Source organism: Carettochelys insculpta, chromosome 9 (genome assembly GCF_033958435.1).
Source record: "Carettochelys insculpta isolate YL-2023 chromosome 9, ASM3395843v1, whole genome shotgun sequence".
Classification (NCBI taxonomy): domain Eukaryota; kingdom Metazoa; phylum Chordata; order Testudines; family Carettochelyidae; genus Carettochelys; species Carettochelys insculpta.
Window position 1 is genome coordinate 36,808,712 of NC_134145.1, and position 23,771 is coordinate 36,832,482.

The 23,771-nt window shown below is 44.8% G+C and overlaps 1 protein-coding gene across 2 annotated transcripts in view; it reads right to left on the reverse strand.

Annotated features, from left to right (window-relative positions):
- DPYD (dihydropyrimidine dehydrogenase) overlaps positions 1-23,771 on the reverse strand; it is a 725,075-nt gene that overhangs the window by 306,413 nt on the left and 394,891 nt on the right. The gene's annotated exons all lie outside the window — the stretch shown is intronic.

Below are 23,771 nucleotides of genomic sequence, written 5' to 3' on the forward strand. Positions count from 1 at the left end.
GAGGAAGTGTTAATTAGAACCTAATTGGAAGGAACAGATTGAGTCTGATACACTATTGGTTATTTCCTAAGCATGAGCTAAAAATCCTGCAGAGACTTCATACTGAAAATCAAGGGTGAGATGTACTTAAGAGTATGTGACACTGGTCTTCCTCGCCTCCTACTGAAGCCACCATTAATATCAATGGGTGCAGAGTTAGGCTAATAGTGTGCACTTTTTAAAATGCTAACCTTCCCTCCACTGGTGAAAAGGAGGCGTACTCACCTGCTTTTATGCACCATCCATCAACCCATTTGTCTACTTACTTATCCACATTCTATCTAAAATACCTTTCTACCTCCCAAGCCGACAAACATCTCCTTTTGGGAGTTGTCAAAACTTTTGCCTTTAATGCCTCTGTTTCATGTCTCCTTGATCTAGATATAGCAGTAAAATGATGACGGATGTATGGATGGATTTAAAGAAGCAGATTTCACCTTTTATTAAGCACAAGGGAGGGGCATTATTTCCCCATCACCCAGAGCTCCTCTCTCAGGCATTTAATTAGTTCCAGTGCGGGGGTTTCAGGGTTCTTACTTTATAACCCACAACTTGGGGCAGACTCTTCTAAGCTTATCCTCCAGGACTCAAATTGCTCTGAATCCTACCATCCTCCTCAACTCCTGTCCCATTAGGGGGCCAAAAGCTCTAACGATGGGGGACACAAGAGCCAACATATCATGGGACCAATATCCATCACAAACACCCTAGTATTTTATTTCTGGAAAACAAACGCTTTATTATTTTAACTGTACTGAAAACTGGCTTCAAGTTGCAAAACACTAACAAGTCTATCAAGTATCTCAGTTAGGTACTAAGTGTGTTTTTCCTTGACCCAGTATTTTTAAGGCCGTTGCTACACACGCCACTTGTTCCAAAAGCGGCATGCTAATGAACAGCCCAGAAAATGCTAATGAGCCCCTTCTTCCTGAAAATTTTCATTAGTATAATGATTCCTTTTCAGTTCTGCACTTCAAATATGCCACCTACCTAACTCCAACAGGTAAGGGAACTTGAGGGACCTAATGGTGAAAGTGTGTGTAGAGACTCTTTACACTAATATTCTACACAAAGACGGATTACAAGCAATCAGGAATACCATCCCTGATGTCACCACAGTCAGTCTGGTGTCTGACCTCTGTAACTTTGTTCTCACACACAATTATTGCCAATTTGGGGACAACTGATACCACCAGATTAGTGGAACTGCTATGGGTACCTGCATGGCCCCACAATATGCTAATATATTTATGGCTGACCGGGAACAACGATTCCTCAGCTCTCGTCCCCTATTACCACTCCTCTACTTACGATACATTGATGACATCTTTATGATTTGGACTCATGGTATGGAGACTCTAGAAGAATTCCACAGAGACTTTAACAATCTGCACCAGGTCAGCCTCAGCAGCAAGGAAGGGGCACAAGCAGGGATTTTCAGGAAGAAGGGGCTTCTGGAAGGAGGATTTCCTTCTGGGAGATCCTCCATGGGCCGTGCTTCTACACGACTGTTTTAGAGTCCAGAAGAGCTTCTTCCAGACTCCAAATCATGTGACCATATGCTAATGAGGTACCAGAAATTTACATCCACGCCTCATTAGCATTTATTTTCTGTGCCATTTATAAGCATTCCTCTTTTGGAACAAGTGGCATGTGCAGAAACGGCCTAAAGGTGATAGCAGGAAGATGAAGAACACCCTGGCCCTCTGTAAATTGGCCAATAGGAGAAAAAAAATCCATCCTGACTCTCAAATAGGAGATCACAGTGTCAGCCTGGATGTACTCCCATTGCTAGTTCAGACTGGCTATGTCTACACTTGCCCCCTACTTTGAAGAGAATGAATGTGTAGCACTTCATTAAGCTAATTCTCCCGCAGCGATTTCGAAATGTCAAGCGGCAAGCTACACGGCATGCTGGCACTTTGAAGTTTCACACTTCGAAGTTGCCACAGGGAGATTTAGCCTAATGAAGTGCTGTGTATTCATCACAGCTCTTCATTAGTAATCTCTGATCAGGCTGATTACCAAGCCCCCTTTGAAGAAGGGGCAAGTGTAGACATAGCCACTGAGTAGCTTGAAGATGATCCATGGGGCTTTCACCCCAGTTTAAATTCTGGGTGTTAGGGAATGCTGACCAATCAGCACTCCCCCCACTACTGTCCAATGGATGCCAAAGATTCAAAGGGGCAGGGAGGAGGTATCCCTCAGCGTCCCTACCTGTGCCCTTTCCTTGCTGCTGAGGCTGACCACTTTCACCTTTACGTGAACCTCAAGTTCTTTTACCTGTTGGAATTAGGTTGGTGGCACTTTTGAAGTGCAGAACTGAAAAGGAATGATTTTCCACATCTGTCCTTGTAACGTTTCTTCAGAACTTCAATGTTTATCCACAACAACAAGCAAGAGAATTTTTCCCCTCACAACAGAAATGACCCTCTGACACTTCTGAAAGGTAATTATTAGGTAATTATTGTGGCAAGTTATGAGACAAAACATTTTCCTATGTGACAAACCTATTTCATTGAAACTGAATCTTCTGTGGGGAATGAGATTGATAAAATTTTGCTTTTGATTTGTTTAAATAAAAAGAACAACTCTTTAAAGTTCAGAAACTAATTCTCAACCTTTTCAGACTAAAGTATTTGTTTTTTCATTTCAGTATAAGTTTCTTTTCTTATTTTTTGAACATGCATTTAAAAATACAAATCATAGAAAGTCAAAATCAAAATAAAATATTGCAGGGACCTGAAATAATTATTTTCAGAAATTTTATTGTGTAGGAAGTTCATTTTCATTTCCATTCCAAGCAAACTGGATTTCAATCTGCAGAGTTTGCCACTTTACTCTAGTAATTTTTAGCCTGTTGCACTCTTCAATCTTTCTATCTTAAATACCCATTATTAATGTGTCACCTGAAATCTCTCAGTCTTTATTTCTCAAAGGCCGTGTTTACACTAGCCCTCTTCTTTGAAGTGGGCATGGAAATCACATGGACTGGAGAATATCAGTGAGGCTCTCCTGTGTATATGCAGTGCCTCATTAGCATAACGGTGTCCGCTCAGTTTTGATGCTGCTTATTGCCAAGTGCTGACAGGCAGTCTAGCTGTGGGCGCTTCAAAACACGCGCCCAACTTCAAAATTCCCTTACTCCCAATTCATTTTGGGAGTAAGGGAATTTCGAAGTTGGGTGGGTATTTTGAAGCACCTGCAACTAGACCTCCTGTCAGCACTTCGAAGTTAGCAGCTTCAAAATTCGCGTGGCTGTAGTTATGCGAATGAGGTGCTGCATATGCACAGCATGGTTTAAATCGTGATGGGAACTTTCTGAGTCACTATGGGGCTCGTCTGCATACTTGGCTCAATCTAATTCTTGACCTTCCCCCCCACCCCTCCACTCTCTGATTTTCTCACCTTGATTATCTTTTTCTGATTTGTCCTCCTTGCTTAGTGTTCTTGGTTCTCTGTGTCTTAAATATTGAGTCTGGTCGGGTCTGGCTATGGTCTGAAGAAGTGGGTCTGTCCCACGAAAGCTCACCTAATAAAGTATTTTGCTAGTCTTTAAAGTGCTACTTGACTGCTTTTTGTTTTGACAGTGTCTCACTGATATTCCCCAGTCCATGTCATTTCCATGTCCCCTTTGAAGAAGGGGGCTAGTATAGATTCTGCCAAAATCTATCTCACAAAATCCCACTGAGGCTCAATTATACCTGTTTTGCAAAAGGGAAATGAGGAACAAAGGGACTTGGCCAGGGTCTCACTGGAAGTCTGTGGTGGAGGAGCAAACTGAACCCCAATCTCCCAAAAGTCTGTCTCGAACTCTAACCACTGGACTATCCTTCCTGCTCTCTGAGGCATCACCCACTCACCTTTTTATTTTAGGAAAAGTAGAAACCCTATACAAAAATAAAAAAATTCCACAGAATACCCAGAACATGATATCAACCACTGATCTACCCTGGCTTTGGGAAAAGAGGCCAGGAAACAGTGGGATCAGGGCAGTGGGAGAATTATGTACCTGAAGAGGACTGAAAAGTAAACATTTAGGAGGGCTTTAAACTAGGTTCATTGAGGGAAGGTGACACAAGTACTGAGGAAGGAGGAGGGAACAATCAAGTGGATTTCCTGGGTAAAGAGGAGAAAGTGGGCCCTTTGGCCCCTTCTCTGAGATGCTTGTACACTAATGCCAGAAGCCTGGGGAACAAACAGGAAGAATTAGAGGCCCTGGCACAGTCACACAAGTATGAGGTGGTTGGAATAATGGAGACTTGGTGGGATGATTCGCATAACTGGAGCACGGTCATGGGAGGTTATAAACTGTTTAGGAAGGACAGACGGGATAAAAGGAGGAGGAGTTGCACTCTATGTGAAGGAACAGTATGATTACTCAGAGCTCCAGTATAAGGAAGGAGAAAATCCAATTGAGTGTCTTTGGGTTAAGCTTAGAGGCAGAAGTAACAAAGGTGATGTTGTAGTTCATGTCTGCTATAGACTGCCAGATCAGGGAGATAAGATAGATGAGGCTTTCCTCAGGCAGCTTCGTGAAGCTTTCAAATCACAGGCCTAGTTCTCATGGGGGACTTTAATCATCCAGACGTTTGTTGGGAGACCAATACAGCAGCACACAGACAATCCAGGATGGTTTTGGAGAATGTTGGGGATAACTTCTTGGTACAAATGCTGAAGGAACTGACCAGGGGCCATGCTCAACTTGACCTGTTGCTCACAAAGGCTACGTCTACACTAGCCAAAAACTTCGAAATGGCCATGCAAATGGACATTTCAAAGTTTATTAATGAAGCACTGAAATACATATACAGCACCTCATTAGCATGCGGGCAGCTGCAGCACTTCGAAATTGACGCGGCTTGCCACCGCGCGGCTCATCCTGATGGAGCTCCTTTTCGAAAGGACTCCGGCTACTTCAAAGTCCCCTTATTCCTATGAGCAGATGGGAATAAGGGGAATTTGAAGTAGCTGGGGTCCTCTCGAAAAGGAGCCCCGTCTGGACAACCCACGCAGCGGCGAGCCACATCAATTTCAAAGTGCTGCGGCCGCCCACATGCTAATGAGGCACTGAATATGTATTTCAGCGCTTCATTAGTAAACTTCGAAATGGCCATTTGCATGGCCATTTCCAAGTTTTTGGCTAGTGTAGACATGGCCAAACAGGGAAGAGCTTGTAGGAGAAATAGAATTGGGAGGAAACCTGGGCTGCAGCAACCATGAGATCGTAGATTTTAGGATCCAGACAAAAGGAAGAAAAGTGAGCAGTAACATATAGACCCTTGATTTCAGAAGAGCAGACTTTGACTCCCTGAGAGAACGGATGAGCAGGGTCCCTTGGGAAACGAAGATGAAGGGGAAAAAAGTTCAAGAGAACTGGCAGTATTTTAAAGAAATCTTACTGAAGGCACAGGAACAAACCATCTCGCTGCATGGTAAGAAATGCAAACATGGTAGGCAACTAGCTTGGCTTAACAGAGAAATCCTTAGTCAGCTTAAACTCAAAAAGGATGCATACAAGAAATGGAAACATGGACAGTTGCCTAAGGAGGAGTATAAACATACATCTGGAGAATGCCGGGCAGTGATCAGGAAAGCGAAAGCACAATTGGAACTGCAGCTGGCAAGGGATGTGAAGAGTAACAAGAAAGGTTTCTACAGGCATGTTAACAATAAACGGGTTATCAGAGAGGTGTGGGGCCATTACTGAATGAGGGAGGTAACCTAGTGACAGATGACGTAGGAAAAGCTGAAGTACCCAATGCTATTTTGCCTCAGTCTTCATGGACAAAGTCACCTTCCACATGACAGTCCCAGACAATGCAGTATGGGAAGGTGCAGGGCAGACATCTGTAGGGAAGGAACAAGTTCTGAGCTATCTACAAAAAATAGATGTACACAAATTCATGGATCTGGATTTAATGCACCTCAGGGTACTGAGGGAATTGGCAGACGTCATTGCTGAACCTTTGGCCATTATCTTCGAAGACTCTTGGAGGTCGGGGGAGATACCGGATGACTGGAAAAGGCAAACAAAGTGCCCATTTTTAAAAAAGGAAAAAAGGACAATCCAGGGAACTATAGACCGCTCAGCCTTACCTCAATCCCTGGGAAAATAATGGAGGGAATCCTCAAGGAATCCGTTTTGGAGCACTTGGAAGAGGGGAAAGTGATCAAAAGTAGCTGACATGGAATCAGCGGGGCAAGTCCTGCCTGACCAGTCTGATTAGCTTCTATGATGAGGTAACAAGCTCTGTGGACATGGAGAAGTCAGTGGATGTGATATACCTTGACTACAGCAAAGTTTTGTTACAGTTTCCCACAACATTCTTGTTGATAAGTTAAGGAAATATGAATTGGATCCTTGGACTATAAGATGGATAGAAAGCTGGCTTGATGGTCGGGCCCAACGGGTAGTGGTCAATGGCTCAATATCTGGATGGCAGTTGGTTTCAAGCAGAGTGCCACAAGGCTTGGTTCTGGGGCTGGTGTGATTAAACGTCTTTATTAATGACCTGGATGAGGGACTGGATTGCACCCTCAGTAAGTTTGTGGATGACACAAAACTAGGGGGAGAGGCAGATTTGTTGGAGGGTAGAGAGAGAATCCAGAGTCACCTGGATAAATTGGAGGACTGGGCCAAAAGAAATCTGATGTGGTTCAACAAGGAGAAGTGTAGAGTCCTGCACCTGGGGCAAAAGAATCCAAAGAACTGTTATAGGCTGGGGACCGACTGGCTCAGCAGCAGTATGATGGAAAGGGACCTAGGGGTTATGGTGGATGAAAGGCTGGATATGAGTAAACAGTGTGCCCTTGTAGCCAAGAAGGCTAATGGCATACTAGGGTGCATTAGGAGGAGCATTTTGAGCAGATCTAAAGAAGTAGCTATTCCCCTCTCTTCAGCACTGGTGAGGCCACATCTGGAATATTGTGTCCAGTTTTGGGCCCCCCAGTATAAAAAGGATGTGGATTTACTGGAGCAGGTTCAGCGGAGGGCAACAAAAATGATTAAGGGGGTGGAGCACAAGACCTATGAAGACAGGCTGAAGGATTTGGGCTTGTTTAGTTTACAGAAGGGAACACTTCGGGGTGATTTAATAGCAGCCTTCAGAGGAGGGTGAGAAACTGTTCTCAGTGGTGTCAGATGGCAGAACAAGGAGTAATTGTCTGAAGTTGAAAAGGGAGAGGTGTAGGTTAGATATTAGGAAAAACTACTTCACCAGGAGGGTAGTGAAGCATTGGAATGCGTTGGCTAGAGAGGTGGTGGATTCTCCATCCCTTGAGGTTTTTAAATCCCAGCTTGACAAGGTCCTGGCTGGGATGACTTAGTGGGGGTTGATCCTGCGTGAAGCAGGGGGCTGGACTAGATGACCTCCTGAGGTCCCTTCCAGCCCTATGATTCTGTGATTCTGTGATTTAAATTAGGAATGTTACTGTGTTAACTACGAATGGAAAGCCCAAGTGCCTGATTCACCACTGTATTACTCCGGTTTTATGTGATCACAATTTTAGTAGACTTATACTGGGGGAAATCTGGAGTATTGCAGTTGTGAATCTGACTCCCCAAGTGTAAATTACATAGGAAAAAATATACACTGTTAAGCCACAAAGCAAATATTATATCTTCTTTTCTTATACAGCATTATTGGAGAAAAGATATCTTCAATGCTCTTCCTTGTTAAAGAATATAACATAAGCATAAATACACATACACAGCAGATAGATTATACATAAACCAGGAGCTGAAATTCACAGAATAACACACAAATTTTATACTGAATGGAACAGTGCAAATAGGACATGAATACAAATAACAAAACCTAAGATCATATATTAAAAGTTATCTTTCTCACTACACAAAAAAATTAAACTGTGTATTATTTTCCTACTTTAACTTTTGAATTAGGTTCTTTATAAATACAAAGACATTTTAATACAGATTTATAATGGTGTAATATTTTAAAATAAATAAACGTAGGAAATCTTGAAGCCATATATGAAAATGAGTTATATTATATTGCATTAACTGTATTGTAACACCCAATTTCTGCAATAAAATACAGTTTAAAATTGCAGTATTCCTCAGGGATATATCACTAGCAGATGCAGATTGCCAAGGTCAATTAAACTGATGTAGCTGTTCTGTCATATATGTAAAAGAGAAACCTGCTAGCATATGACAAGAATATTTTTCAGTATTTATAGAAAAAATGTCAAATATGCGTTGTGTTTTTCCTTGAGACTGGCTTTAGTGGGTGTATTTTGGGTTGGCAAAACATCAGTCAGATTTTATCTTTTTAGTGTAAAAATGAAGACCACCTATAGTTTTAGGCTTGAATTTTGAGATTTAGCAAGATGCTAGATTCCACATTTTGCTCTGCTTGGTTGCAATGTTGGCAAGTTACCTTCCTCTCGTGAATAATTCTTACCCTTGTCCTAGAACCACAGTGGGACAAAATAAAAAAAGTGTGCACCTTCACAGGCTGAAAACTGTGACTCTCCATAGTGTAGAGAACCAGTTGGACTACCTAGGCTGGGGCTACACTTGCCCCCAACTTCGAAGGCAGCATGGTAATCAGTGATGGGAGATTACTAATGAAGTGCTGTGGTGAATATGCAGCACTTCGTTAGGCTAATTCTCCCCCTGCAGCACTACTTTGAAGTGCCCGTGGCTACATGCATGTCGGCACTTGGAAGTGTGACACTTCGAAGTTGCTGTGGGGGAGAATTAGCCTAATGAAGTGCTGCATATTCACCGCAGCACTTTATTGGTAATCTCCCATCACCCTGATTACCATGGCCCCTTTGAAGTTGGGGGCAAGTGTAGACAAGCCTATAGTGTATGCTCTTAATTGCCTGCATTGCTAAAACGTACACAGATTCAGGCAATAGAAGCACAAAGTTAGCCATCTTCTAACACTGCTAATAGATGTATGGGAGTCAATCAGCAGGACTAATATATGGGTGTGAGCTCTTAGTGTTGCCCAAATATATATTCAAACACACAGCAGGCAAGCATCCAGCAGGCCTATGGGCCTTCTTGCATATCCCCTCTCAACTTCCTTTCCAGGCCCCATACCATGCCCTTCCCTTCCAGAGTCAAACGCTCCTTGGGGATGTGGAGAGGTAATTGGGAGCAGGTGGGATTTCTGCTGGAGGGGACGACAGGTGGAGAGTATCTCTGTATGTGAAAGCTGAGTAGCTTCAGAGGCAAAATACTATATGGGGAAAGAAAGATACAAGCACACTATACTCTGTCACATACTTCTTTGTACACTTTACACATCTAAGATCCAGATCCAAGTGCTTTTTGTTACTGGATTAGATCCAAAATCACAGGCAGTAATTTGGATATGGTATTCCACACTGAAACACTCTTCCAAAGCTAAATGAAAATGGTACCCATTTATTTTACAAAACATTAAAATAGAGGAAAATAGATTGGTGCTGAGACTTGACACAGTATGGCTACGTCTACATGTGCACGCTACATCAAAATAGCTTATTTCAATGTAGCGACATCAAAATAAGCTATTTCGATGAATAACATCTACACTTCCTCCAGGGCTGGCAACGTTGACGTTCAACTTCGACGTTGGGCAGCACCACATCGAAATAGGCGCTGCGAGGAAACGTCTACACGCCAAAGTAGCACACATCAAAATAAGGGTGCCAGGAACAGCTGCAGACACGGTCACAGGGCGGACTCAACAGCGAGCCGCTCCCTTAAAGGGCCCCTCCCAGACACAGTTGCACTATACAACACAAGATCCACAGAGCCGACAACTGGTTGCAGACCCTGTGCATGCAGCATGGATCCCCAGCTGCCGCAGCAGCAGCCAGAAGCCCTGGGCTAAGGGCTGCTGCACACGGTGACCATAGAGCCACGCAAGGGCTGGAGAGAGAGCATCTCTCAACCCCTAAGCTGATGGCCCCCATGGCGGACCCCGCTATTTCGATGTTGCGGGACGCGGATCGGCTACACGTGCCCTACTTCGACGTTCAACTTCGAAGTAGGGCGCTATTTCCATCCCCTCATGGGGTTAGCGACTTCGACGTCTCGCCGCCTAACGTCGATTTCAACTTCGAAATAGCGGCCAACACGTGTAGCCGTGACGGGCGCTATTTCGAAGTTGGCGCCACTACTTCGAAGTAGCGTGCATGTGTAGACACGGCCTATTTGAGTTTGAAAAATAGCAGCTAAGCATGCAGAAGAATTGTTTTTCATAGTATTCTTTGTAAACAGAAATGCCCTAGTTTTTCATTCAAAGACTACTGATTGCAAAAAAGAATACATTGTTGTCTGAATTTAGCAAAAAACAAAACAGAACTCTAAAGCCCGGATATTCCTAAAATGTTGAATACAAAAATATCTGAGAAAATTTTATTTAAAAGTATGTAAACCATCAGAATGCCACACCAAACTTAACCTTCAGGCAGAAGCATTTTCTTAAACTCTGAAAAGGAAGATTCATAATGAAAATGCATAATGATAGACCTTCACCTATCATGGTGTTATTTGGAATACTTCAGTAATATTTATGTAGCAGTACATTAGCTTTCTCTTAATACTGCAAATTCACTAGTTCAGTAAAGCATATGATTATTAGGCTTGACATCAGAAGTGCTCTGGAGAACAGAAGAGTGTGTTGTGTACCTGGAAATAATATATGGGATGTGCACCTGGGGCTGAAGAAGATCATCATGGCTGTGTCTACACATGCATGCTACTTCGAAGTAGCGGCACTAACTTCGAAATAGCACCCTTCGCGGCTACACGCGTCGGGCGCTATTTCGAAGTTAACTTCGACGTTAGGTGGCGAGACGTCGAAGTCGCTAACCTCATGAGGGGATCGGAATAGCACCCTACTTCGATGTTCAACGTCGAAGTAGGAACCGTGTAGACGATCCGCGTCCCGCAACGTCGAAATTGTGGGGTCCTCCATGGCAGCCATCAGCTGGGGGGTTGAGAGACGCTGTCTCTCCAGCCCGTGTGGGGCTCTATGGTCACCGTGTGCAGCAGCCTTTAGCCCAGGGCTTCTGGCTGCTGCTGCTGCAGCGGGGGATTCATGCTGCATGCACAGGGTCTGCAACTCGTTGTTGGCTCTGTGGATCTTGCGCTGTTTAGTGCAAGTGTGTCTGGGAGGGGCCCTTTAAGGGAGCGGCTGGCTGTTGAGTCCGCCCTGTGACCCTGTCTGCAGCTGTTCCTGGCACCCTTATTTTGATGTGTGCTACTGTGGCGTGTAGACGTTCCCTCGCAGTGCCTATTTCGATGTGGTGCTGTGCAACGTCGATGTTGAACATTGATGTTGCCAACCCTGGAGGATGTGTAGACGTTATTCATCTAAATAGCCTATTTCGATGTCGCCACATCGAAATAGGCTACTTCGATGTAGGCTTCACGTGTAGACGTAGCCAAAGGGAGCAAGACTATGTGAGGCTCGGGAACATGTATAAAGAAATGGTGGCTTTGGTGATCTTCAGTGGGATTCTGTGTGTTCCTATAGGAGGGAGAGTGAATGAAACACAAGATTACAATGATCAACAGATGGCTGAGGCAAAATGCTGCTAAAAAGGAGGCTTTGGGATGTTCTTCCACTGGGAGGCATTCACAGACAAAGGATTGTTTTGATGAGATGGACCCCATCTGAGAAAGGATGGTAACATGCTTCTGGGATGGAGGTTAGCACAACTGCTTGAAAGAATTTTAAAAACTTAGAACTGGGAGGAGTGTGGATAGGCTGGGCAATGCTCTTGCAATCCCCAGGCTGGATTCCAATACTTAATGGGAGGAAAGTCAAGTCGAAGAGAATACAGGAAAGTTCAAAGGAACAACAGCGGATAAGGGAATGGACAACAAGAGGAGCTACAGCGCAAAAACTAATGACAGTAACAGTCAAGTACGTAATACCTGGCAGCAAAATTACTGTACCTTATCTGATGAGGAATTAAAGACATTGGTAAATGGTAATCAGGATAAAATATATCATGGTTTTGCTGCAAGTACATCATCCCAGACCAGCATGATTTCTTTTTTTTGAGAATATAACAGTTTTTCAGCACAAAGCAGAAAGTCCAAACTACTCGGAATTTCAGTGAAGCCATTTGATACAGTTCCAAATGGGAAATTACTGGTTAAACTGGAGAACATGGGAATTAATGAGAGAATCACAATAGCTGTGTCTACACGTGCACGCTACTTCGAAGTAGCGGCACTAACTTCGAAATAGCGCCCGTCGCGGCTACACGCGTCGGGCGCTATTTCGAAGTTAACTTCGACGTTAGGCGGTGAGACGTCGAAGTCGCTAACCTCATGAGGGGATTGGAATAGCGCCCTACTTCGACGTTCAACGTCGAAGTAGGGACCGTGTAGACGATCTGCGTCCCGCAACGTCGAAATTGCCGGGTCCTCCATGGCGGCCATCAGCTGGGGGGTTGAGAGATGCTCTCTCTCCAGCCCCTGCGGGGCTCTATGGTCACCGTGGGCAGCAGCCCTTAGCCCAGGGCTTCTGGCTGCTGCTGCGGCAGCTGGGGATCCATGCTGCAGGCACAGGGACTGCAACCAGTTGTAGGCTCTGTGTATCTTGTGTTGTATAGTGCAACTGTGTCTGGGAGGGGCCCTTTAAGGGAGCGGCTTGCTGTTGAGTCTGCCCTGTGACCCTGTCTGCAGCTGTGCCTGGCACCCTTATTTCGATGTGTGCTACTTTGGCGTGTAGACGTTCCCTCGCAGCGCCTATTTCGATGTGGTGCCGCGCAACGTCGAAGTTGAACATCGACATTGCCAGCCCTGGAGGACGTGTAGATGTTATTCATCGAAATAGCCTATTTCGATGTTGCTACATCGAAATAAGCTATTTCGATGTAGGCTTCACGTGTAGACGTAGCCAATGTGTGTAAGGAAACAACTAAAGAAGAAACCACCAAGGGTCATATTGAAAGATGAACTATCTTTCTAGAGAGAGATTACTGTGATGCGGCCATGAAAAAAGGTAACAAAATCAGAGGATGCATTAGGCAAAGTATTTCCAGTAGAAATAGACAGGTAGCTATGTTAGTCTGTACTCCAACAAAACAAAACAACAGAAATGTATCACTTTAAGGACTAGCAAAATGATTTATTCGGTGATGATTTTTTGGGAGTAGAGGCACTTCTAAGTAGTGTGGGCACTACAAAAGGCCTGTGGCTACACAGCATGCCAGCACTTTGAAGTTTGACACTTCAAAGTTGCCACGGGGGAGAATTAGCCTAATGAAGTGCTGCATATTCAACGCAACACTTTATTAGTAATCTCCAATCAGCCTGATTACCATGCCCCCTTCAAAGTACGGGGCAAGTGTAGACACAGCCACTGAGTGTCAGTAGTCACAGAATCACAGGGCTGGAAGGGACCTCAGTAGGTCATCTAGTCCAGCCCCCTGCTTCAAGCAGGATCAACCCCCACTAAGTCATCCCAGCCAGGACCTTGTCCAGCTGGGACTTAAAAACCTCAAGGGATGGAGAATCCACCATCTCTCTAGGCAACGCATTCCAATGCTTCACCACCCGCCTGGTGAAGTAGTTTTTCCTAATATGTAACTTACACCTCTCCCTCTTCGACTTTAGACCATTACTCCCTGTTCTGCCATCTGACACCACTGAGAACAGTTTCTCACCCTCCTTTTTAGAGCTTCCCTTCAGGAAGTTGAAGGCTGCTATTAAATCACCTCTAAGTCTTCTCTTCTGTAAACTAAACAAGCCCAAATCCCTCAGACTATCTTCATAGGTCTTGTGCTCCAGACCCTGAATCATTTTTGTTCTCCTTCGCTGAACCTGCTCCAGCAAATCCACATCCTTTTAATACTGGGGGGCCCAAAACTGGACACAATATTCCAGATGTGGCCTCATCAGTGCCAAATAAAGCGGAATAACTACTTCTCTAGATCTGCTTGAAATGCTCCTCCTAATGCACCCTAGTGTGCCGTTAGCTTTCTTGGCTACAAGGGCACACTGTTTACTCATATCCAGCCTTTCATCCACCACAACCTCTAGGTCCCTTTCCATCGTACTGCTGCTGAGCCAGTCGGTCCCCAGCCTGTAACAACACTTGGGATTCTTCCGCCTCAGGTGCAGGACTCTACACTTCTCCTTATTGAACCGCATCAGATTTCTTTTGACCCAGTCCTCCAATTTATCCAGGTCCCTCTGGATTCTCTCTCTATCCTCCAACAAATCTACCTCTCCCCCTAGTTTTGTGTCATCCACAAACTTGCTGAGGATGTAACCCAGTCCCTCATCCAGGTCATTAATAAAGATGTTGAATAACACCGGCCCCAGAACCGAGCCTTGTGGCACTCCGCTTGTAGTCCTGCTCCTCTTCCAACTGGTCAGGAGCCTCCTTCTTCCAGCTCCAGGCAGCAAGTCTCTGCTGCTCTATTCTTCTTTTTTGTTTTTTTTTAATATGCCCCTCTTGGCTGGTCCAGTGACCCCTCTGACATTTCCCCTGCAGGTACTCTAGGCAAATTGGAAGACTTCTACACCATTATTTTCGGGGGCAGGATGAAGCAGGGTCACCAGGCCACTGTCAGGGGGCCTCCAGACCTACTCCACCCCACAACATCTTGTATGTTTTAAAAAAATAATTAAAACTGGAACAGGTACAGAGTAAGATGATAAAAGAATGGAGATCCTACTCTACAAGGGGAAACTTTAGGAGGCTGGCTTGTTTAGCCTAACAAAACAAATCTCGGAGGGAGATATTATTACTCTCTATAAATACAAAACAGGAATAAATACCAGGAATGGATAAGAATTACTTAAAGCAATGGTAATTGCTAGCCCAAGAACAAATGAGCATAAACTGGCCATCAACAAATCTAGGCTTGAAATTTAGGCTTTGGACAAATATTTGTAACAGAGGAGTGAAGTTCTCGAAGAGCTTTCCAAAGGCAGTAGTGAGGGAAAATTCTAACTTGTTTCAAGACTGAGCTTGATACATTCATGGGGGCGAGGATATAATGAGATTGCCTACAATGGCATATGTCCTGGATGAAATTCGTCTTAGCAACTATCTCCAACAGCCAGAGAGGGGGAGGGTTCTGAGTCACTACAGAAAATTCTTTCCCAGGGATCTGAGTGATGAATATCTCCCAGAGGCTCAGGGTCTCTTTGATTGCCATAATGTGGGTTATGAAGGAATTCTCCTGCTCCCCAGATCAGATTGGTGAAGATCTTTGATGGGTTCACCTTCACCTGCTGTGGGGCTGGGGAGAGGTCAATTGCTAATTTGAACTAGATTATATAGTGGATTCTCTGCAACTTGAAATCTTCAATCAAAATTTGAGGATTTCAGTAATTCAGCCAGAGTTTATAGGCCTTATTAGAAGGAGGGAGTAGGTGACTTTGGAGGCCTGCAATGTGCAGGAGTCCTCAATTAATTGTTCATGATAACCCTTTTTGGCCTTTCAGTACACAAATTATTTTTTGAACCAGGCCATTTCAGCATACAAGGGCCTACCTGCTTAGTTTAAATAATTCTATCTCACTTATCTAAATTCCTGTCTCTGGGTTCACCTGGATATATCAGCATTCTTTCTTTTTCATAAATCTTTGAATATATGGACATGTGATGTTGACAATTTGTGTTTTACTAGTTAAAAAGCTGCAGCTTTTAGAATCTCAACATCTAATTATCATCTACTCCTCTTATTGTCTGGCCCTCCCCATAATGGTGAAAATTTAAATAAATAAAAGCAGGAAAGATGCTTAAAAATAAACATTGACATTATTCATCAAAATCAAATATAAAATTCTGCTAAGTCTACCTATAAAGGACGATCTTCTAAGAATTCTATGGGTCTGACTGATCACTAGATTTCTGGAATCAGAAAGGAATTCTTCACTTGTTGCAGAATCAGAAAGGTATCTGATGGGTTTTTCACTTTCCACACAACCTCCCTGAGACCCTGTTTTAGGCTAATGAGTAAGGACAGGATTTAAAAGCCAAAAGTTTGTAACTTCATTGCAATTTGTGGGTGTTGTCCAGAGCAGCGAGAGGCTCAAAGCAGCCAGCACCCAGAGATAAACCTGAGATCCAGAAGGTAGCTGATGGACCTTATTAGTCTGGAGGAAAAAGAGAGACTATCACCATCAGACTCCAGACACTGCAAAGGCAGAACACAAGGCTTGAATGCCAGAAAAAAAGCCATTAAACCATCTGATTGTATATACTATTATTCTACTGTAAAACATATTGTATGAGGTCTTTTATGAAAGTTTGTAATCTTCTGAACTCAATGGTCACTATGAGATATGCATACAGGGGCTAGCATACAAGTAGGAATCTACCTGTGAAATGTTGGATCTCACCTACAGCTGGTGGATACACTTCAACACTGTCTAGACAACAGGTAACTTGTATTAGGGAAGGGGTTTTATCTAATACAGAAGCATAAAGCTTGAGGTTGCATCTTCATGTTTTCTGTGTAACTTCCATTTGTTTGCTCTCTCTTACTTTCTCATGTTTGTATCTGTGATTTTTCTATTAAATACACATTTTGTCTTTGGTGTGTGAGCTGTGTGGAGTGTGAGCACCACTGTAAGCTAGTGTCCAGGGGAATGGTGCAGAGACACCAACATAAGCTGGTTTCTGCTTCAGGAGGCTGAAGAATCAGAGGGAAAAGTCCCAGTATTGAGTATATGGGAAATGAATGAGGACATATTTGGGTAGGGTGACCATCCGAACTGTATGCTGTAAAGCAGGCATCAGAATTTTTAAGAAACAGTGGTTTAAGCAGCAGGGGATGTCTGTTTAAAGAGTTGGCTGGAGGAAGTGGGTGGACTCTTTAAACAGATTGTTTAAGCACACTGTTGCCATCAGCCCCCCAGGACAATGGGGGGGGGCGTGGAGGTGGGGCAAGGGAGTCAGACTGCATGGCTGCTGTACACTTTTTGCTCACACTGCCTGAGAAAGACAGAGTAATTTGTGTCTCAGATATCCACCCCCCCACACCCCAAACACCGCTGACTAGAATTGGGATAGGGAAGGCAGGGCCCTATGATGAGAAATGGGAGGCAGCCACTCAGGGGAAGGGTGGGGACAGCTGCTGGGGGAGGGGATTGCACTTAGCATGGCAGCCCCCAGCAACACAAACAGGCAAGTCTCTAAGTAAATGGCAGTTTGACCCAGGAGGGATTAGATGGGGGATCATGGGCTTGCAAGAGTCCCATGAATGGTGGGGGACAGAGTTCAGGAGGGAGCAGGGGCAGAAAGAAGAGGACAAGGAAGGTGAATCACAGAGGGCTGGTAGGGTCGGATTAACTCTTCTGCAGCCAAGGGTATTAGATTGTGTGAGGCCCCATAATGTGCTCATCTGGGGTGAGCACAAAAATAATGGGTTCAGAATATGGGAAGAGGGTGCTCCAGGCTGGGCCAGACGGCTGGGGTGTGAGGTGGGGTGAGGATGCGCTGGCTAGGAGTGCATGATCTGAGTTAGAGCCTGGGATGAAAGGCTTGCGACGCAGCAGGAGGTGGCTCAGCTTGGCCCATTAACAGATGGGGGTTAAGGGGAGCAAGTGCCCAGGGTCCCAGACAATTTAGAAGGGCCTGGGAGCCCCAGACCCTTTAAATTGCTCAGGCAGATGTGGCAGGTGGACCCCCTGCCTTTGGTGAGGCTAATCCCCTACTCCATTATTTCTGCTTGTGCCTTCTGGCAAAGGTCATAGTCTCAGCACCCCCACCCTTCGAGAGGAGGTGGAGAAAGGTGACGTAATGGGAGAAATAGGTAGGGGTAAGGAGTTTGGCTGCCCCACTTTGCATTGGTGTTAATGGTTTAGAAGGGAAAAAATGTACACCATAATTCTTTTGGATTTTTGTAGTTCTCTAAAAACTGATGATTTAAAAAAAATATTGTGTGTTACTTTACTAATTTAGTCATGGTAAATTAAAAATGGAAAGAACTTTACCTTAGCACCTCTTCCCTGGGGAATGAGGGAGCTAGCTATGTCAGGACTGCAGATGTGGGTCTGGGGCAGTGGGTGGGGAGAGAGAGAGAGAGAGAGAGAGAGAGAAAGGGCGGCCCACAGGCAGTAGGTAGGAAACAAACATACACCATAATTTATCTGTTATAAATCCACTGACTCCTGTGAAATTTAAATGGAGGGGGGGCGTAAAATTGGGCTAGTAGGTTTCATTCTCTTTTTTATGGTGCTGCAAAAATATCAAATGGCTTATACTGTTGGAGAACCCAGCCTCAGGGCTCCTCTTCACTCCCAGCCTCCTGTCCTGACTTCTGCCCTCTATCCCTGACTCCTGCCCTCCTGCCCATGCACCCAGTCCTGATTTCCAGCAGCAAAGTCACATACCCCAGCCCTCCTCCACATACCCTCAACCCCTAGCTCTGGCTCCTGCACCTCTCTCTCTCACACACTACCAGCTCACACTCTGGAGGACAGCAAGACGAAGACAAGGCAGACATTTATTTAAAGCAATAACCACTTAATCGTAGGTATATATTTTTGATTATTTACGTATTTTTGTTACAATAATGCAGAATATCATTTAAATAGGTGCCCAGTCAACTTAATGTAATAATGAATGTTTGTACGGCATATTTCTAATGGATTGCTATTGAATTTGCTTAATTCCAAGCAATTTTTTCAAGCGTCCCATATTTCACATAGGGAAATGTAGTCATCCTATATTTGGGGAAATTTGGAAGAGCTGTTGCTGCTGTCCTGCAGGAAGTAACTAGGCTGGTGGAAGCCAGAGTGAGCCCATGTGCACATGCAAAGGCTTGTGAGTGTCAGGGATCTGAGCCATAGCAGCATAATATTCAGGCATCCCATGGTTACAAGTAGGGGATGACACAACCTCTTATCTCTTACAGAACTTGTGTCTCTAAGACTGTGTCTATACTAGCCCCAAACTTCGAAATGGCCATGTAAATGGCCATTTTGAAGTTTACTAATGAAGTGCTGAAATACATATTCAGCACCTCATTAGCATGCGGGCGGCCGCAACACTTCGAAATTGACATGGCTTGCTGGTGCGCGGCTCATCCAGACGGGGCTCCTTTTCAAAAGGACCCCGCCTACTTCGAAGTCCCCTTATTCCTGTGAGCAGATGGGAATAAGGGGACTTCGAAGTAGGCAGGGTCCTTTCAAAAAGGAGCCCTGTCAGGACAAGCCACGTGGCGGCGATCCGCGTCAATTTCAAAGTGTCGCAGCTGCCCGCATGCTAATGAGACGCTGAATACGTATTTCAGCGCTTCATTAGTAAACTTCGAAATGGCTATTTACACGGCCATTTCGAAGTTTGGGGCTAGTGTAGACATAGCCTAAGACCCAAAGTATTTGGAGACCAGCATATGCTTCATGAGTACCCTCGTTCCCCCTCAGAGAAGAAGGGTGGGAGGGTTCCAAGGTAGGGTGAGTCCTTGGAGTCAGGCTGAATGGCCCAATCCAGGCACAAGGACCATTTAACACTGCACTGAACACAAACTGAACATTTCAGTTTTCGTTTCTGTTTGATTTTTTTCCTCTTCCATTAAAGTTAAAAAAGTCATGGCCTTTAACTTTAAAATCCTGGGCCTTTTTTCATTCTTCTATATATTCTGTTCAGATATGTGTAATAAAATTTGAAGGGATCCTTCTGGATGAAAAACAGCATATAATTGGATTATTTTATTGTCATCAAGTGACAATATCACAAACAACACAGAACGGGAAAACATCTAATGTACATTCCACAGTTCCTGTAGTCACTGTGCAAATAAACATAAATGGAGAGGCAGCAGCAAACTATATCACTTGCAAAACCAATATTATTAAAAAAGAATACTGAAAAATATTTTAATTAACAAAACAAATCAAATGGAAAAGACTCCTCAAATAAAGCTTTAAAAGTGAGCCTCTGTGTGTTAGACTGCCATGACTAATTACGTTGCCATGTAATGTGTGTTCAATTTGAGCTTATTTAAATAGCAGAAATGCTCATTAGCCACAGTATATCTGTGAAGCTTCAGTAAACAGTTTAATGGTTTTTCGGTTTAACCATTTTCATAAGTTTCTGTAATTTTGGCTTCAGAAGCTCATTAATGTTATTTTTGATATTCATCTACAGACTTCTTTACTGTGAAAGGGCAGCAACACAATCTGAAAATACAGTAACTCACTTAATCACATGTGTACAAATGTAGCTATCTTAGAGAGAAAGAACCTGGTACATCACCAATACAATTCCCACTGTAGGCTGCAGAAGCAATAAATCTGCCAGAACCAATGCTACAAACACATTCTGCCTACCATCCCTAGCCAGCTGTGGGCTGTATTGATACGCACCAGCTTCCCAAAGCAGGCAGGGTCAGTCAGGACAGGTCCACACTTGCTGGATTTGGGCAGCTCGCAGAGCCCCGGCCGCCCCTGTTCCTAGTACTGCAAAGATATATGGGCCACTTCTGGGAGCCACTTAAGGTACACTCTACCTGGAACCAATGTGCCACACCCTCACCCACACTCCAACCTGCTGCCTCAACCTGTTTGTTTGTTCAAGAGCTCCTCTTAAACCATAAGAGATATGACAAAAAATGCTGGTATGCCACCTCATCTTACCTTAACTTAAAATGAGGTCAGGTTTGGTTGTTCCTGGAAGCTGGGAAGTGACCAAAATCCCAGGATTTCCCAGAATAATGGAAAGGGAGGGGCACTGACAGGAGGGACGACACATCAGACTCATCACTGGAGGCAGCGACTGCAGGGAACAGTTATTCTGCAGACTGACGGTGAGGAGTAGCCGCAGTAGGAACACAGTGACCATGCAGAAACAGGTATCAGAGGGGTACCGATGGTAGTATGTAGCCACAAAACCAATGAGAAGTCCTGTTGCAACTAACAGACTAATGCAGACTAATCTGTGAGTCTATAAGGTGTCACAGGACTTCTCGTCATTCATGTGGAAACAGGGCTGTCCACCCTGCCAGTCACCAGACACATAAGTGCCCCCTGGCAACCCTACAACCACCTCCATCCCCCCAGACACTGGGGCTGTGTCTACACGATAAGATAAATTCAAATTTATTTATATTGATTTTCTAATTCTGGAATGTATAAGTTAGAATTTGACTGTCCTCATTTCCCATGTGCTCCCCACAAAGTTGAGTCATTTCTGCCACATGCAAATTGGCTAACATGGACTGTTGTAGTAATGCTTTGTGGGAAGCTATCCCACAGTTTCCTCATACCCATAGCATTCTGGGTATGCTTGCTGGTCTTGATGTCATTTTCCCACATTGCATTTTCCTCATTCCCCTCCTGATCCCTGAAAATATGTTGATCCCTGGAAATAATGCAGGGCCCCTCAAAGTTAGAAGAAAGAGGATAGAAAAGTGTAGGAAAAAAGAATTTTTGGTTTCCCCCACAACATTACATTGCAACATGGCTGCAGTGACTGTATTCTCAACTGGCTTGCCATTTGTCCCACTTTCCATCACTGCATGCATATGATCCCTGAAAATAATACAGGGGCCTGGACTGTGTTTTAAAGTGAGAAGAAAGAGGATAGGAAGGTGTAGGAAAAAAGATTTTTTGGTTTCCCCCTTCACTATATTGGTGTTGGGGAGAGTCTTGACTTTCCAGTGCACTATAAGACTTCTGTGCAACGACTGTGTTCTCAACTGGTCATCCACTGAGTGTTCCACTTCCCATCTTTGCAGAAATGTGATCTCTGAAAATAATGCAGGGGCCCAGACTGGTTTTTAAAGTGAGAAGAAAGAGGATAGAAAAGTCTAGGAAAAAAAGAATGTTCAGTTTCGCCCCACATTACATTAGCCACATGGGTGCAACAAAGGTGTTCTCAACTGGCCACCCACCCCACCTCCCATCACTGAACGCATTTGATCCCTGAAATTAATACAGGGGCCTGGACTGTGCTTGAAAATGAGAAAAAAGAGGATAGAAAAGTTTAGGAAGAAAGAATTTTTGGTTTCTCCCCCACATTACATTGCCCACATAGGTGCAACAATGGTGTTCTCAACTAGCCACCCACCCCACCTCCCATCATTGCAGGCATGTAATCCCTGAGCCACTGGGGGAGACATTACCCTGGCAGCAGCAAGTCCCAGTAAGGGTGAAGAGTTGGCTGGAGGAGGTGGGTGGGCTCTTTAAACAGTAAGAGTTAAGGGAAGGGGTCAGTAGTTGGGGGGGCCAGTTGAGGAGGTCCTTCCCCACGGCACCAGCAAAGCCCCCAGTAATCTTAACCATTGGGGGAGATTTCCCCATGGCAGCAGCAAAGCTCCCAGTGTCTTAACTGCCAGGGGAGACTTCCCCATGGTGGCAGCAAAGCCCAGAATATCTTTCCTGCCCTTGGAGCCCTAAATGCACGACTGGCAGCATTGTGAGTACCAAATGGCAGGCACCTCCTTTTATTGGGTTGGGTTGGAGGGCTACTCACGTTATGTGGCAGAACTCAGGAAAGACCCAGACTGTGTGGCGCATGTGGGGGAGGGGAGGGGAGGGAAGGGGGTTCACACAAATGTAGACCACTGAGAAGAAGTTTCTCAGTGTGTTATGCAAACACGATCCCCAGCACAGTCGTCTTGACACCTGGTACGGCGGGGCACAGGCTGGCACCAGGCAGCACAGAAAAAAATTACAAGTGCACAACAGAGCCACAAATGAGCAGATGTGCTCACAGTGCTAATAGCAAAGAAAGAAAGAAAGACATTTCTCAGGCTCTCATACTAACATGAACCCATGGCTAGTCTTGCTGCTCCCACGTGGAAATTCATGGTCTTCCTGGAGAGCAGCGGTCAGAGCGGAGCACTGAGAAGGGCAATATGGGGTACACAAGGGACACTTCTTGAGGCTAATAAGTTTGCTTTTAAGATGTGGTGCTTCCACAGTTGCATTTAATCGAACTTCTGAATTCAAGCTTGAGGCTGCACCCGTCAAGTAACTGCGACTTTGTAACACTGAGAATACCGCACCCAAAATCAAGCTAATGGTCTTTACAGTGAAGACAGTCATGTGCTAAAATCGACCTAACTAAATTAAATTCAAATGTGTCTCATAGTGTAGACGCAGCCTGGTCAGGAACACTGGCTTGGCCCACAGCCCCCCTCCTGGGACTATTGCTACCCTATGCTGGGGCCAGGAACCCTGCCCCTCCTCCCTGCCACTCACCCTGGGGCCAGTCCCAACGTCACAGCCCGGTTATGATCTGCCCTCCCCACCAGCTGCAGTTGAGGCCTGGCCCAGGCCTGCATGAGAACAGGCAGGAGGCTGGAATCTGTGGCCTGACCTGGCTTCCCCTGCCTGGGGGATAGGCTAGGGAGGTCAGGAGCTGTTGTACAAACTGCCCCCCACCCACACACCCCCACTCACAACAGGCAGGGAGGGCCTGGAGCTGCTGCCCGATCCAGCCACCACGAGACAGGCAGGAGGTGCTGAGTGCTGAAGCCCGACTCAGCCTCCCCTTTCCCCCATCAAAGGACAGGAAAGGGTGGTGTGAGGTGCAGAAAAAGGACCTGAGCAGTGCTGGGTGCATCTGCTGGTATTATATACAGCATAAAAATGAAGGCTGTACTACATGCAATATTCAAGACTAACGTCAGACTTAAGGTTTGTAACAGAGTCCCAGAGTAAGAACATAAGTGAAAGCTGGCAACTAATAAGTAGAAGCTCAGAACGCAGTTATTTGTAAGAGGGGAAAAGCATGTTCTTGGTCAGTTAACAGGCAAAATAAAAAGACAATCCTAGA